The sequence below is a fragment of the Pristiophorus japonicus genome, unplaced genomic scaffold, assembly GCF_044704955.1.
Source record: "Pristiophorus japonicus isolate sPriJap1 unplaced genomic scaffold, sPriJap1.hap1 HAP1_SCAFFOLD_539, whole genome shotgun sequence".
Lineage (NCBI taxonomy): Eukaryota > Metazoa > Chordata > Chondrichthyes > Pristiophoridae > Pristiophorus > Pristiophorus japonicus.
Genome location: NW_027254446.1, coordinates 124341 through 136931, shown reverse-complemented (window position 1 = coordinate 136931; position 12591 = coordinate 124341). Strand labels below are relative to the sequence as shown.

The 12591-nt window shown below is 51.8% G+C and overlaps 8 non-coding genes across 8 annotated transcripts; all 8 read right to left on the bottom strand.

The window, feature by feature from the left end:
• Positions 1 to 809: 809 nt before the first annotated feature.
• Positions 810 to 881, bottom strand: trnam-cau (transfer RNA methionine (anticodon CAU)). The gene has a single exon. It is a non-coding gene; the product is annotated as a tRNA-Met (tRNA).
• A 1206-nt stretch (positions 882 to 2087) lies between these two features.
• Positions 2088 to 2159, bottom strand: trnam-cau (transfer RNA methionine (anticodon CAU)). Its single transcript has one exon. It is a non-coding gene; the product is annotated as a tRNA-Met (tRNA).
• A 1206-nt stretch (positions 2160 to 3365) lies between these two features.
• On the bottom strand, positions 3366 to 3437 carry trnam-cau (transfer RNA methionine (anticodon CAU)). The gene has a single exon. It is a non-coding gene; the product is annotated as a tRNA-Met (tRNA).
• Positions 3438 to 4643: 1206 nt separating this feature from the next.
• trnam-cau (transfer RNA methionine (anticodon CAU)) lies at positions 4644 to 4715 on the bottom strand. Its single transcript has one exon. It is a non-coding gene; the product is annotated as a tRNA-Met (tRNA).
• A 1206-nt stretch (positions 4716 to 5921) lies between these two features.
• Positions 5922 to 5993, bottom strand: trnam-cau (transfer RNA methionine (anticodon CAU)). Its single transcript has one exon. It is a non-coding gene; the product is annotated as a tRNA-Met (tRNA).
• A 1206-nt stretch (positions 5994 to 7199) lies between these two features.
• Positions 7200 to 7271, bottom strand: trnam-cau (transfer RNA methionine (anticodon CAU)). The gene has a single exon. It is a non-coding gene; the product is annotated as a tRNA-Met (tRNA).
• A 1206-nt stretch (positions 7272 to 8477) lies between these two features.
• trnam-cau (transfer RNA methionine (anticodon CAU)) lies at positions 8478 to 8549 on the bottom strand. The gene has a single exon. It is a non-coding gene; the product is annotated as a tRNA-Met (tRNA).
• A 2484-nt stretch (positions 8550 to 11033) lies between these two features.
• On the bottom strand, positions 11034 to 11105 carry trnam-cau (transfer RNA methionine (anticodon CAU)). The gene has a single exon. It is a non-coding gene; the product is annotated as a tRNA-Met (tRNA).
• Positions 11106 to 12591: the final 1486 nt, after the last annotated feature.

Sequence of the window (12591 nt, the reverse complement as noted above, 5' to 3'; positions counted from 1 at the left end):
GGCAAGAGATTCCCAGGTGTCGGTGGGGATGTTGCACTTTATCAAGGAGGCTTTGAGGATGTCCTTGAAACGTTCCCTCTGCCCACCTGCGGCTCACTTGCCGTGTAGGATTCCGTGGGAGTCTTGTGTCGAGAATGCGGACAATGTGGCCCGCCCAATGGAGCTGGTCGAGTGTGGTCAATGCTTCGATGCTGGGGATGTTGGCTTGATCGAGAGCACTGACGTTGAAGCGTCTATCCTCCCAGGGGATTTGCAGGATGTTGTGGTATTTCTCCAGCGATTTGAGGTGATTGCTGTATATGGTCCATGTCTCTGAGCCACCCAGGAGGCCGGATATCACTACAGCCCTGTATACCATGAGCTTGGTGCCAGATTTGAAGGCCTGATCTTGGAACACTGTCTTCCTCCGGCGGCCGAAGGCCCAACAGCCTGTATCCTGCAATATTTACAGGACATCCTCTCTCGTCAACACTAACATTGTCCTTAACCAATACTGCCACCCCAACTGCTACCATTCATGTACACCCGATATCCAGCTATATTTACGGCCCACGCCTGCCCTTTGAGCCAGATCCAAGTTATTGCCACAGCATCATATTCCGATTTGCTTGCAGATCAGCAAAACTTATTTAGTAAAAGAAGAGGAAACAATAAGACTTTTAATATCAAGCTCATATTTTATGAGTGTGCTCTATCAGCCAAAGCTCCTCAAATTAATCGAAAGAGAATGATTTTGGAGATGCATCCTTGTCAAGGCTGGGATTAGTTGCAGGGCAAGTGTTGGCTGCAACCACATTAAAAGTTGCCTTTAGCAGAGGATGGTTTCGATCCATCGACCTCTGGGTTATGGGCCCAGCACGCTTCCGCTGCGCCACTCTGCTGCTGGTGTTGGAACTGATGAATTGCACCTCCTTGTGCTTGGACATGGCTGGCTGCGGTTGCGTGTGATTGACAGCTGCTCTAGTGAGCGGATTGGGCCGCGGGGTCACTTGGTGGATGGGCGTGATTAACCACTGCTCCAGTCATCACCAGAGGCAGTCCCTCGAAATCGAGGAAGACTTGCTTCCACTCTAAAAGTGAGTTCTCAGGTGGCTGTTCAGTCCAATACAGGAATTACAGTCTCTGTCACAGCTGGGGCAGACAGTGGTTAAAGGAAAGGGTGGGTGGGGAGTCTGGTTTGCCGCACGCTCCTTCCGCTGCCTGCGCTTGTTCTCGGCGGCGAGACTCGAGGTGCTCAGCGCCCTCCCGGATGCTCTTCCTCCACTTAGGGCGCTCTTTGGCAAGAGATTCCCAGGTGTCGGTGGGGATGTTGCACTTTATCAAGGAGGCTTTGAGGATGTCCTTGAAACGTTCCCTCTGCCCACCTGTGGCTCACTTGCCGTGTAGGATTCCGTGGGAGTCTTGTGTCGAGAATGCGGACAATGTGGCCCGCCCAATGGAGCTGGTCGAGTGTGGTCAGTGCTTCGATGCTGGGGATGTTGGCTTGATCGAGAGCACTGACGTTGAAGCGTCCATCCTCCCAGGGGATTTGCAGGATGTTGTGGTATTTCTCCAGCGATTTGAGGTGATTGCTGTATATGGTCCATGTCTCTGAGCCACCCAGGAGGCCGGATATCACTACAGCCCTGTATACCATGAGCTTGGTGCCAGATTTGAAGGCCTGATCTTGGAACACTGTCTTCCTCCGGCGGCCGAAGGCCCAACAGCCTGTATCCTGCAATATTTACAGGACATCCTCTCTCGTCAACACTAACATTGTCCTTAACCAATACTGCCACCCCAACTGCTACCATTCATGTACACCCGATATCCAGCTATATTTACGGCCCACGCCTGCCCTTTGAGCCAGATCCAAGTTATTGCCACAGCATCATATTCCGATTTGCTTGCAGATCAGCAAAACTTATTTAGTAAAAGAAGAGGAAACAATAAGACTTTTAATATCAAGCTCATATTTTATGAGTGTGCTCTATCAGCCAAAGCTCCTCAAATTAATTGAAAGAGAATGATTTTGGAGATGCATCCTTGTCAAGGCTGGGATTAGTTGCAGGGCAAGTGTTGGCTGCAACCACATTAAAAGTTGCCTTTAGCAGAGGATGGTTTCGATCCATCGACCTCTGGGTTATGGGCCCAGCACGCTTCCGCTGCGCCACTCTGCTGCTGGTGTTGGAACTGATGAATTGCACCTCCTTGTGCTGGGACATGGCTGGCTGCGGTTGCGTGTGATTGACAGCTGCTCGAGTGAGCGGATTGGGCCGCGGGGTCACGTGGTGGATGGGCGTGATTAACCACTGCTCCAGTCATCACCAGAGGCAGTCCCTCGAAATCGAGGAAGACTTGCTTCCACTCTAAAAGTGAGTTCTCAGGTGGCTGTTCAGTCCAATACAGGAATTACAGTCTCTGTCACAGCTGGGGCAGACAGTGGTTAAAGGAAAGGGTGGGTGGGGAGTCTGGTTTGCCGCACGCTCCTTCCGCTGCCTGCGCTTGTTCTCGGCGGCGAGACTCGAGGTGCTCAGCGCCCTCCCGGATGCTCTTCCTCCACTTAGGGCGCTCTTTGGCAAGAGATTCCCAGGTGTCGGTGGGGATGTTGCACTTTATCAAGGAGGCTTTGAGGATGTCCTTGAAACGTTCCCTCTGCCCACCTGCGGCTCACTTGCCGTGTAGGATTCCGTGGGAGTCTTGTGTCGAGAATGCGGACAATGTGGCCCGCCCAATGGAGCTGGTCGAGTGTGGTCACTGCTTCGATGCTGGGGATGTTGGCTTGATCGAGAGCACTGACGTTGAAGCGTCTATCCTCCCAGGGGATTTGCAGGATGTTGTGGTATTTCTCCAGCGATTTGAGGTGATTGCTGTATATGGTCCATGTCTCTGAGCCACCCAGGAGGCCGGATATCACTACAGCCCTGTATACCATGAGCTTGGTGCCAGATTTGAAGGCCTGATCTTGGAACACTGTCTTCCTCCGGCGGCCGAAGGCCCAACAGCCTGTATCCTGCAATATTTACAGGACATCCTCTCTCGTCAACACTAACATTGTCCTTAACCAATACTGCCACCCCAACTGCTACCATTCATGTACACCCGATATCCAGCTATATTTACGGCCCACGCCTGCCCTTTGAGCCAGATCCCAGTTATTGCCACAGCATCATATTCCGATTTGCTTGCAGATCAGCAAAACTTATTTAGTAAAAGAAGAGGAAACAATAAGACTTTTAATATCAAGCTCATATTTTATGAGTGTGCTCTATCAGCCAAAGCTCCTCAAATTAATCGAAAGAGAATGATTTTGGAGATGCATCCTTGTCAAGGCTGGGATTAGTTGCAGGGCAAGTGTTGGCTGCAACCACATTAAAAGTTGCCTTTAGCAGAGGATGGTTTCGATCCATCGACCTCTGGGTTATGGGCCCAGCACGCTTCCGCTGCGCCACTCTGCTGCTGGTGTTGGAACTGATGAATTGCACCTCCTTGTGCTTGGACATGGCTGGCTGCGGTTGCGTGTGATTGACAGCTGCTCTAGTGAGCGGATTGGGCCGCGGGGTCACTTGGTGGATGGGCGTGATTAACCACTGCTCCAGTCATCACCAGAGGCAGTCCCTCGAAATCGAGGAAGACTTGCTTCCACTCTAAAAGTGAGTTCTCAGGTGGCTGTTCAGTCCAATACAGGAATTACAGTCTCTGTCACAGCTGGGGCAGACAGTGGTTAAAGGAAAGGGTGGGTGGGGAGTCTGGTTTGCCGCACGCTCCTTCCGCTGCCTGCGCTTGTTCTCGGCGGCGAGACTCGAGGTGCTCAGCGCCCTCCCGGATGCTCTTCCTCCACTTAGGGCGCTCTTTGGCAAGAGATTCCCAGGTGTCGGTGGGGATGTTGCACTTTATCAAGGAGGCTTTGAGGATGTCCTTGAAACGTTCCCTCTGCCCACCTGTGGCTCACTTGCCGTGTAGGATTCCGTGGGAGTCTTGTGTCGAGAATGCGGACAATGTGGCCCGCCCAATGGAGCTGGTCGAGTGTGGTCAGTGCTTCGATGCTGGGGATGTTGGCTTGATCGAGAGCACTGACGTTGAAGCGTCCATCCTCCCAGGGGATTTGCAGGATGTTGTGGTATTTCTCCAGCGATTTGAGGTGATTGCTGTATATGGTCCATGTCTCTGAGCCACCCAGGAGGCCGGATATCACTACAGCCCTGTATACCATGAGCTTGGTGCCAGATTTGAAGGCCTGATCTTGGAACACTGTCTTCCTCCGGCGGCCGAAGGCCCAACAGCCTGTATCCTGCAATATTTACAGGACATCCTCTCTCGTCAACACTAACATTGTCCTTAACCAATACTGCCACCCCAACTGCTACCATTCATGTACACCCGATATCCAGCTATATTTACGGCCCACGCCTGCCCTTTGAGCCAGATCCAAGTTATTGCCACAGCATCATATTCCGATTTGCTTGCAGATCAGCAAAACTTATTTAGTAAAAGAAGAGGAAACAATAAGACTTTTAATATCAAGCTCATATTTTATGAGTGTGCTCTATCAGCCAAAGCTCCTCAAATTAATTGAAAGAGAATGATTTTGGAGATGCATCCTTGTCAAGGCTGGGATTAGTTGCAGGGCAAGTGTTGGCTGCAACCACATTAAAAGTTGCCTTTAGCAGAGGATGGTTTCGATCCATCGACCTCTGGGTTATGGGCCCAGCACGCTTCCGCTGCGCCACTCTGCTGCTGGTGTTGGAACTGATGAATTGCACCTCCTTGTGCTGGGACATGGCTGGCTGCGGTTGCGTGTGATTGACAGCTGCTCGAGTGAGCGGATTGGGCCGCGGGGTCACGTGGTGGATGGGCGTGATTAACCACTGCTCCAGTCATCACCAGAGGCAGTCCCTCGAAATCGAGGAAGACTTGCTTCCACTCTAAAAGTGAGTTCTCAGGTGGCTGTTCAGTCCAATACAGGAATTACAGTCTCTGTCACAGCTGGGGCAGACAGTGGTTAAAGGAAAGGGTGGGTGGGGAGTCTGGTTTGCCGCACGCTCCTTCCGCTGCCTGCGCTTGTTCTCGGCGGCGAGACTCGAGGTGCTCAGCGCCCTCCCGGATGCTCTTCCTCCACTTAGGGCGCTCTTTGGCAAGAGATTCCCAGGTGTCGGTGGGGATGTTGCACTTTATCAAGGAGGCTTTGAGGATGTCCTTGAAACGTTCCCTCTGCCCACCTGCGGCTCACTTGCCGTGTAGGATTCCGTGGGAGTCTTGTGTCGAGAATGCGGACAATGTGGCCCGCCCAATGGAGCTGGTCGAGTGTGGTCACTGCTTCGATGCTGGGGATGTTGGCTTGATCGAGAGCACTGACGTTGAAGCGTCTATCCTCCCAGGGGATTTGCAGGATGTTGTGGTATTTCTCCAGCGATTTGAGGTGATTGCTGTATATGGTCCATGTCTCTGAGCCACCCAGGAGGCCGGATATCACTACAGCCCTGTATACCATGAGCTTGGTGCCAGATTTGAAGGCCTGATCTTGGAACACTGTCTTCCTCCGGCGGCCGAAGGCCCAACAGCCTGTATCCTGCAATATTTACAGGACATCCTCTCTCGTCAACACTAACATTGTCCTTAACCAATACTGCCACCCCAACTGCTACCATTCATGTACACCCGATATCCAGCTATATTTACGGCCCACGCCTGCCCTTTGAGCCAGATCCCAGTTATTGCCACAGCATCATATTCCGATTTGCTTGCAGATCAGCAAAACTTATTTAGTAAAAGAAGAGGAAACAATAAGACTTTTAATATCAAGCTCATATTTTATGAGTGTGCTCTATCAGCCAAAGCTCCTCAAATTAATCGAAAGAGAATGATTTTGGAGATGCATCCTTGTCAAGGCTGGGATTAGTTGCAGGGCAAGTGTTGGCTGCAACCACATTAAAAGTTGCCTTTAGCAGAGGATGGTTTCGATCCATCGACCTCTGGGTTATGGGCCCAGCACGCTTCCGCTGCGCCACTCTGCTGCTGGTGTTGGAACTGATGAATTGCACCTCCTTGTGCTTGGACATGGCTGGCTGCGGTTGCGTGTGATTGACAGCTGCTCTAGTGAGCGGATTGGGCCGCGGGGTCACTTGGTGGATGGGCGTGATTAACCACTGCTCCAGTCATCACCAGAGGCAGTCCCTCGAAATCGAGGAAGACTTGCTTCCACTCTAAAAGTGAGTTCTCAGGTGGCTGTTCAGTCCAATACAGGAATTACAGTCTCTGTCACAGCTGGGGCAGACAGTGGTTAAAGGAAAGGGTGGGTGGGGAGTCTGGTTTGCCGCACGCTCCTTCCGCTGCCTGCGCTTGTTCTCGGCGGCGAGACTCGAGGTGCTCAGCGCCCTCCCGGATGCTCTTCCTCCACTTAGGGCGCTCTTTGGCAAGAGATTCCCAGGTGTCGGTGGGGATGTTGCACTTTATCAAGGAGGCTTTGAGGATGTCCTTGAAACGTTCCCTCTGCCCACCTGTGGCTCACTTGCCGTGTAGGATTCCGTGGGAGTCTTGTGTCGAGAATGCGGACAATGTGGCCCGCCCAATGGAGCTGGTCGAGTGTGGTCAGTGCTTCGATGCTGGGGATGTTGGCTTGATCGAGAGCACTGACGTTGAAGCGTCCATCCTCCCAGGGGATTTGCAGGATGTTGTGGTATTTCTCCAGCGATTTGAGGTGATTGCTGTATATGGTCCATGTCTCTGAGCCACCCAGGAGGCCGGATATCACTACAGCCCTGTATACCATGAGCTTGGTGCCAGATTTGAAGGCCTGATCTTGGAACACTGTCTTCCTCCGGCGGCCGAAGGCCCAACAGCCTGTATCCTGCAATATTTACAGGACATCCTCTCTCGTCAACACTAACATTGTCCTTAACCAATACTGCCACCCCAACTGCTACCATTCATGTACACCCGATATCCAGCTATATTTACGGCCCACGCCTGCCCTTTGAGCCAGATCCAAGTTATTGCCACAGCATCATATTCCGATTTGCTTGCAGATCAGCAAAACTTATTTAGTAAAAGAAGAGGAAACAATAAGACTTTTAATATCAAGCTCATATTTTATGAGTGTGCTCTATCAGCCAAAGCTCCTCAAATTAATTGAAAGAGAATGATTTTGGAGATGCATCCTTGTCAAGGCTGGGATTAGTTGCAGGGCAAGTGTTGGCTGCAACCACATTAAAAGTTGCCTTTAGCAGAGGATGGTTTCGATCCATCGACCTCTGGGTTATGGGCCCAGCACGCTTCCGCTGCGCCACTCTGCTGCTGGTGTTGGAACTGATGAATTGCACCTCCTTGTGCTGGGACATGGCTGGCTGCGGTTGCGTGTGATTGACAGCTGCTCGAGTGAGCGGATTGGGCCGCGGGGTCACGTGGTGGATGGGCGTGATTAACCACTGCTCCAGTCATCACCAGAGGCAGTCCCTCGAAATCGAGGAAGACTTGCTTCCACTCTAAAAGTGAGTTCTCAGGTGGCTGTTCAGTCCAATACAGGAATTACAGTCTCTGTCACAGCTGGGGCAGACAGTGGTTAAAGGAAAGGGTGGGTGGGGAGTCTGGTTTGCCGCACGCTCCTTCCGCTGCCTGCGCTTGTTCTCGGCGGCGAGACTCGAGGTGCTCAGCGCCCTCCCGGATGCTCTTCCTCCACTTAGGGCGCTCTTTGGCAAGAGATTCCCAGGTGTCGGTGGGGATGTTGCACTTTATCAAGGAGGCTTTGAGGATGTCCTTGAAACGTTCCCTCTGCCCACCTGCGGCTCACTTGCCGTGTAGGATTCCGTGGGAGTCTTGTGTCGAGAATGCGGACAATGTGGCCCGCCCAATGGAGCTGGTCGAGTGTGGTCACTGCTTCGATGCTGGGGATGTTGGCTTGATCGAGAGCACTGACGTTGAAGCGTCTATCCTCCCAGGGGATTTGCAGGATGTTGTGGTATTTCTCCAGCGATTTGAGGTGATTGCTGTATATGGTCCATGTCTCTGAGCCACCCAGGAGGCCGGATATCACTACAGCCCTGTATACCATGAGCTTGGTGCCAGATTTGAAGGCCTGATCTTGGAACACTGTCTTCCTCCGGCGGCCGAAGGCCCAACAGCCTGTATCCTGCAATATTTACAGGACATCCTCTCTCGTCAACACTAACATTGTCCTTAACCAATACTGCCACCCCAACTGCTACCATTCATGTACACCCGATATCCAGCTATATTTACGGCCCACGCCTGCCCTTTGAGCCAGATCCAAGTTATTGCCACAGCATCATATTCCGATTTGCTTGCAGATCAGCAAAACTTATTTAGTAAAAGAAGAGGAAACAATAAGACTTTTAATATCAAGCTCATATTTTATGAGTGTGCTCTATCAGCCAAAGCTCCTCAAATTAATCGAAAGAGAATGATTTTGGAGATGCATCCTTGTCAAGGCTGGGATTAGTTGCAGGGCAAGTGTTGGCTGCAACCACATTAAAAGTTGCCTTTAGCAGAGGATGGTTTCGATCCATCGACCTCTGGGTTATGGGCCCAGCACGCTTCCGCTGCGCCACTCTGCTGCTGGTGTTGGAACTGATGAATTGCACCTCCTTGTGCTGGGACATGGCTGGCTGCGGTTGCGTGTGATTGACAGCTGCTCGAGTGAGCGGATTGGGCCGCGGGGTCACGTGGTGGATGGGCGTGATTAACCACTGCTCCAGTCATCACCAGAGGCAGTCCCTCGAAATCGAGGAAGACTTGCTTCCACTCTAAAAGTGAGTTCTCAGGTGGCTGTTCAGTCCAATACAGGAATTACAGTCTCTGTCACAGCTGGGGCAGACAGTGGTTAAAGGAAAGGGTGGGTGGGGAGTCTGGTTTGCCGCACGCTCCTTCCGCTGCCTGCGCTTGTTCTCGGCGGCGAGACTCGAGGTGCTCAGCGCCCTCCCGGATGCTCTTCCTCCACTTAGGGCGCTCTTTGGCAAGAGATTCCCAGGTGTCGGTGGGGATGTTGCACTTTATCAAGGAGGCTTTGAGGATGTCCTTGAAACGTTCCCTCTGCCCACCTGCGGCTCACTTGCCGTGTAGGATTCCGTGGGAGTCTTGTGTCGAGAATGCGGACAATGTGGCCCGCCCAATGGAGCTGGTCGAGTGTGGTCACTGCTTCGATGCTGGGGATGTTGGCTTGATCGAGAGCACTGATGTTGAAGCGTCTATCCTCCCAGGGGATTTGCAGGATGTTGTGGTATTTCTCCAGCGATTTGAGGTGATTGCTGTATATGGTCCATGTCTCTGAGCCACCCAGGAGGCCGGATATCACTACAGCCCTGTATACCATGAGCTTGGTGCCAGATTTGAAGGCCTGATCTTGGAACACTGTCTTCCTCCGGCGGCCGAAGGCCCAACAGCCTGTATCCTGCAATATTTACAGGACATCCTCTCTCGTCAACACTAACATTGTCCTTAACCAATACTGCCACCCCAACTGCTACCATTCATGTACACCCGATATCCAGCTATATTTACGGCCCACGCCTGCCCTTTGAGCCAGATCCAAGTTATTGCCACAGCATCATATTCCGATTTGCTTGCAGATCAGCAAAACTTATTTAGTAAAAGAAGAGGAAACAATAAGACTTTTAATATCAAGCTCATATTTTATGAGTGTGCTCTATCAGCCAAAGCTCCTCAAATTAATTGAAAGAGAATGATTTTGGAGATGCATCCTTGTCAAGGCTGGGATTAGTTGCAGGGCAAGTGTTGGCTGCAACCACATTAAAAGTTGTCTTTAGCAGAGGATGGTTTCGATCCATCGACCTCTGGCTTATGGGCCCAGCACGCTTCCGCTGCGCCACTCTGCTGCTGGTGTTGGAACTGATGAATTGCACCTCCTTGTGCTGGGACATGGCTGGCTGCGGTTGCGTGTGATTGACAGCTGCTCTAGTGAGCGGATTGGGCCGCGGGGTCACGTGGTGGATGGGCGTGATTAACCACTGCTCCAGTCATCACCAGAGGCAGTCCCTCGAAATCGAGGAAGACTTGCTTCCACTCTAAAAGTGAGTTCTCAGGTGGCTGTTCAGTCCAATACAGGAATTACAGTCTCTGTCACAGCTGGGGCAGACAGTGGTTAAAGGAAAGGGTGGGTGGGGAGTCTGGTTTGCCGCACGCTCCTTCCGCTGCCTGCGCTTATTCTCGGCGGCGAGACTCGAGGTGCTCAGCGCCCTCCCGGATGCTCTTCCTCCACTTAGGGCGCTCTTTGGCAAGAGATTCCCAGGTGTCGGTGGGGATGTTGCACTTTATCAAGGAGGCTTTGAGGATGTCCTTGAAACGTTCCCTCTGCCCACCTGCGGCTCACTTGCCGTGTAGGATTCCGTGGGAGTCTTGTGTCGAGAATGCGGACAATGTGGCCCGCCCAATGGAGCTGGTCGAGTGTGGTCAATGCTTCGATGCTGGGGATGTTGGCTTGATCGAGAGCACTGACGTTGAAGCGTCTATCCTCCCAGGGGATTTGCAGGATGTTGTGGTATTTCTCCAGCGATTTGAGGTGATTGCTGTATATGGTCCATGTCTCTGAGCCACCCAGGAGGCCGGATATCACTACAGCCCTGTATACCATGAGCTTGGTGCCAGATTTGAAGGCCTGATCTTGGAACACTGTCTTCCTCCGGCGGCCGAAGGCCCAACAGCCTGTATCCTGCAATATTTACAGGACATCCTCTCTCGTCAACACTAACATTGTCCTTAACCAATACTGCCACCCCAACTGCTACCATTCATGTACACCCGATATCCAGCTATATTTACGGCCCACGCCTGCCCTTTGAGCCAGATCCAAGTTATTGCCACAGCATCATATTCCGATTTGCTTGCAGATCAGCAAAACTTATTTAGTAAAAGAAGAGGAAACAATAAGACTTTTAATATCAAGCTCATATTTTATGAGTGTGCTCTATCAGCCAAAGCTCCTCAAATTAATCGAAAGAGAATGATTTTGGAGATGCATCCTTGTCAAGGCTGGGATTAGTTGCAGGGCAAGTGTTGGCTGCAACCACATTAAAAGTTGCCTTTAGCAGAGGATGGTTTCGATCCATCGACCTCTGGGTTATGGGCCCAGCACGCTTCCGCTGCGCCACTCTGCTGCTGGTGTTGGAACTGATGAATTGCACCTCCTTGTGCTTGGACATGGCTGGCTGCGGTTGCGTGTGATTGACAGCTGCTCTAGTGAGCGGATTGGGCCGCGGGGTCACTTGGTGGATGGGCGTGATTAACCACTGCTCCAGTCATCACCAGAGGCAGTCCCTCGAAATCGAGGAAGACTTGCTTCCACTCTAAAAGTGAGTTCTCAGGTGGCTGTTCAGTCCAATACAGGAATTACAGTCTCTGTCACAGCTGGGGCAGACAGTGGTTAAAGGAAAGGGTGGGTGGGGAGTCTGGTTTGCCGCACGCTCCTTCCGCTGCCTGCGCTTGTTCTCGGCGGCGAGACTCGAGGTGCTCAGCGCCCTCCCGGATGCTCTTCCTCCACTTAGGGCGCTCTTTGGCAAGAGATTCCCAGGTGTCGGTGGGGATGTTGCACTTTATCAAGGAGGCTTTGAGGATGTCCTTGAAACGTTCCCTCTGCCCACCTGTGGCTCACTTGCCGTGTAGGATTCCGTGGGAGTCTTGTGTCGAGAATGCGGACAATGTGGCCCGCCCAATGGAGCTGGTCGAGTGTGGTCAGTGCTTCGATGCTGGGGATGTTGGCTTGATCGAGAGCACTGACGTTGAAGCGTCCATCCTCCCAGGGGATTTGCAGGATGTTGTGGTATTTCTCCAGCGATTTGAGGTGATTGCTGTATATGGTCCATGTCTCTGAGCCACCCAGGAGGCCGGATATCACTACAGCCCTGTATACCATGAGCTTGGTGCCAGATTTGAAGGCCTGATCTTGGAACACTGTCTTCCTCCGGCGGCCGAAGGCCCAACAGCCTGTATCCTGCAATATTTACAGGACATCCTCTCTCGTCAACACTAACATTGTCCTTAACCAATACTGCCACCCCAACTGCTACCATTCATGTACACCCGATATCCAGCTATATTTACGGCCCACGCCTGCCCTTTGAGCCAGATCCAAGTTATTGCCACAGCATCATATTCCGATTTGCTTGCAGATCAGCAAAACTTATTTAGTAAAAGAAGAGGAAACAATAAGACTTTTAATATCAAGCTCATATTTTATGAGTGTGCTCTATCAGCCAAAGCTCCTCAAATTAATTGAAAGAGAATGATTTTGGAGATGCATCCTTGTCAAGGCTGGGATTAGTTGCAGGGCAAGTGTTGGCTGCAACCACATTAAAAGTTGCCTTTAGCAGAGGATGGTTTCTATCCATCGACCTCTGGGTTATGGGCCCAGCACGCTTCCGCTGCGCCACTCTGCTGCTGGTGTTGGAACTGATGAATTGCACCTCCTTGTGCTGGGACATGGCTGGCTGCGGTTGCGTGTGATTGACAGCTGCTCGAGTGAGCGGATTGGGCCGCGGGGTCACGTGGTGGATGGGCGTGATTAACCACTGCTCCAGTCATCACCAGAGGCAGTCCCTCGAAATCGAGGAAGACTTGCTTCCACTCTAAAAGTGAGTTCTCAGG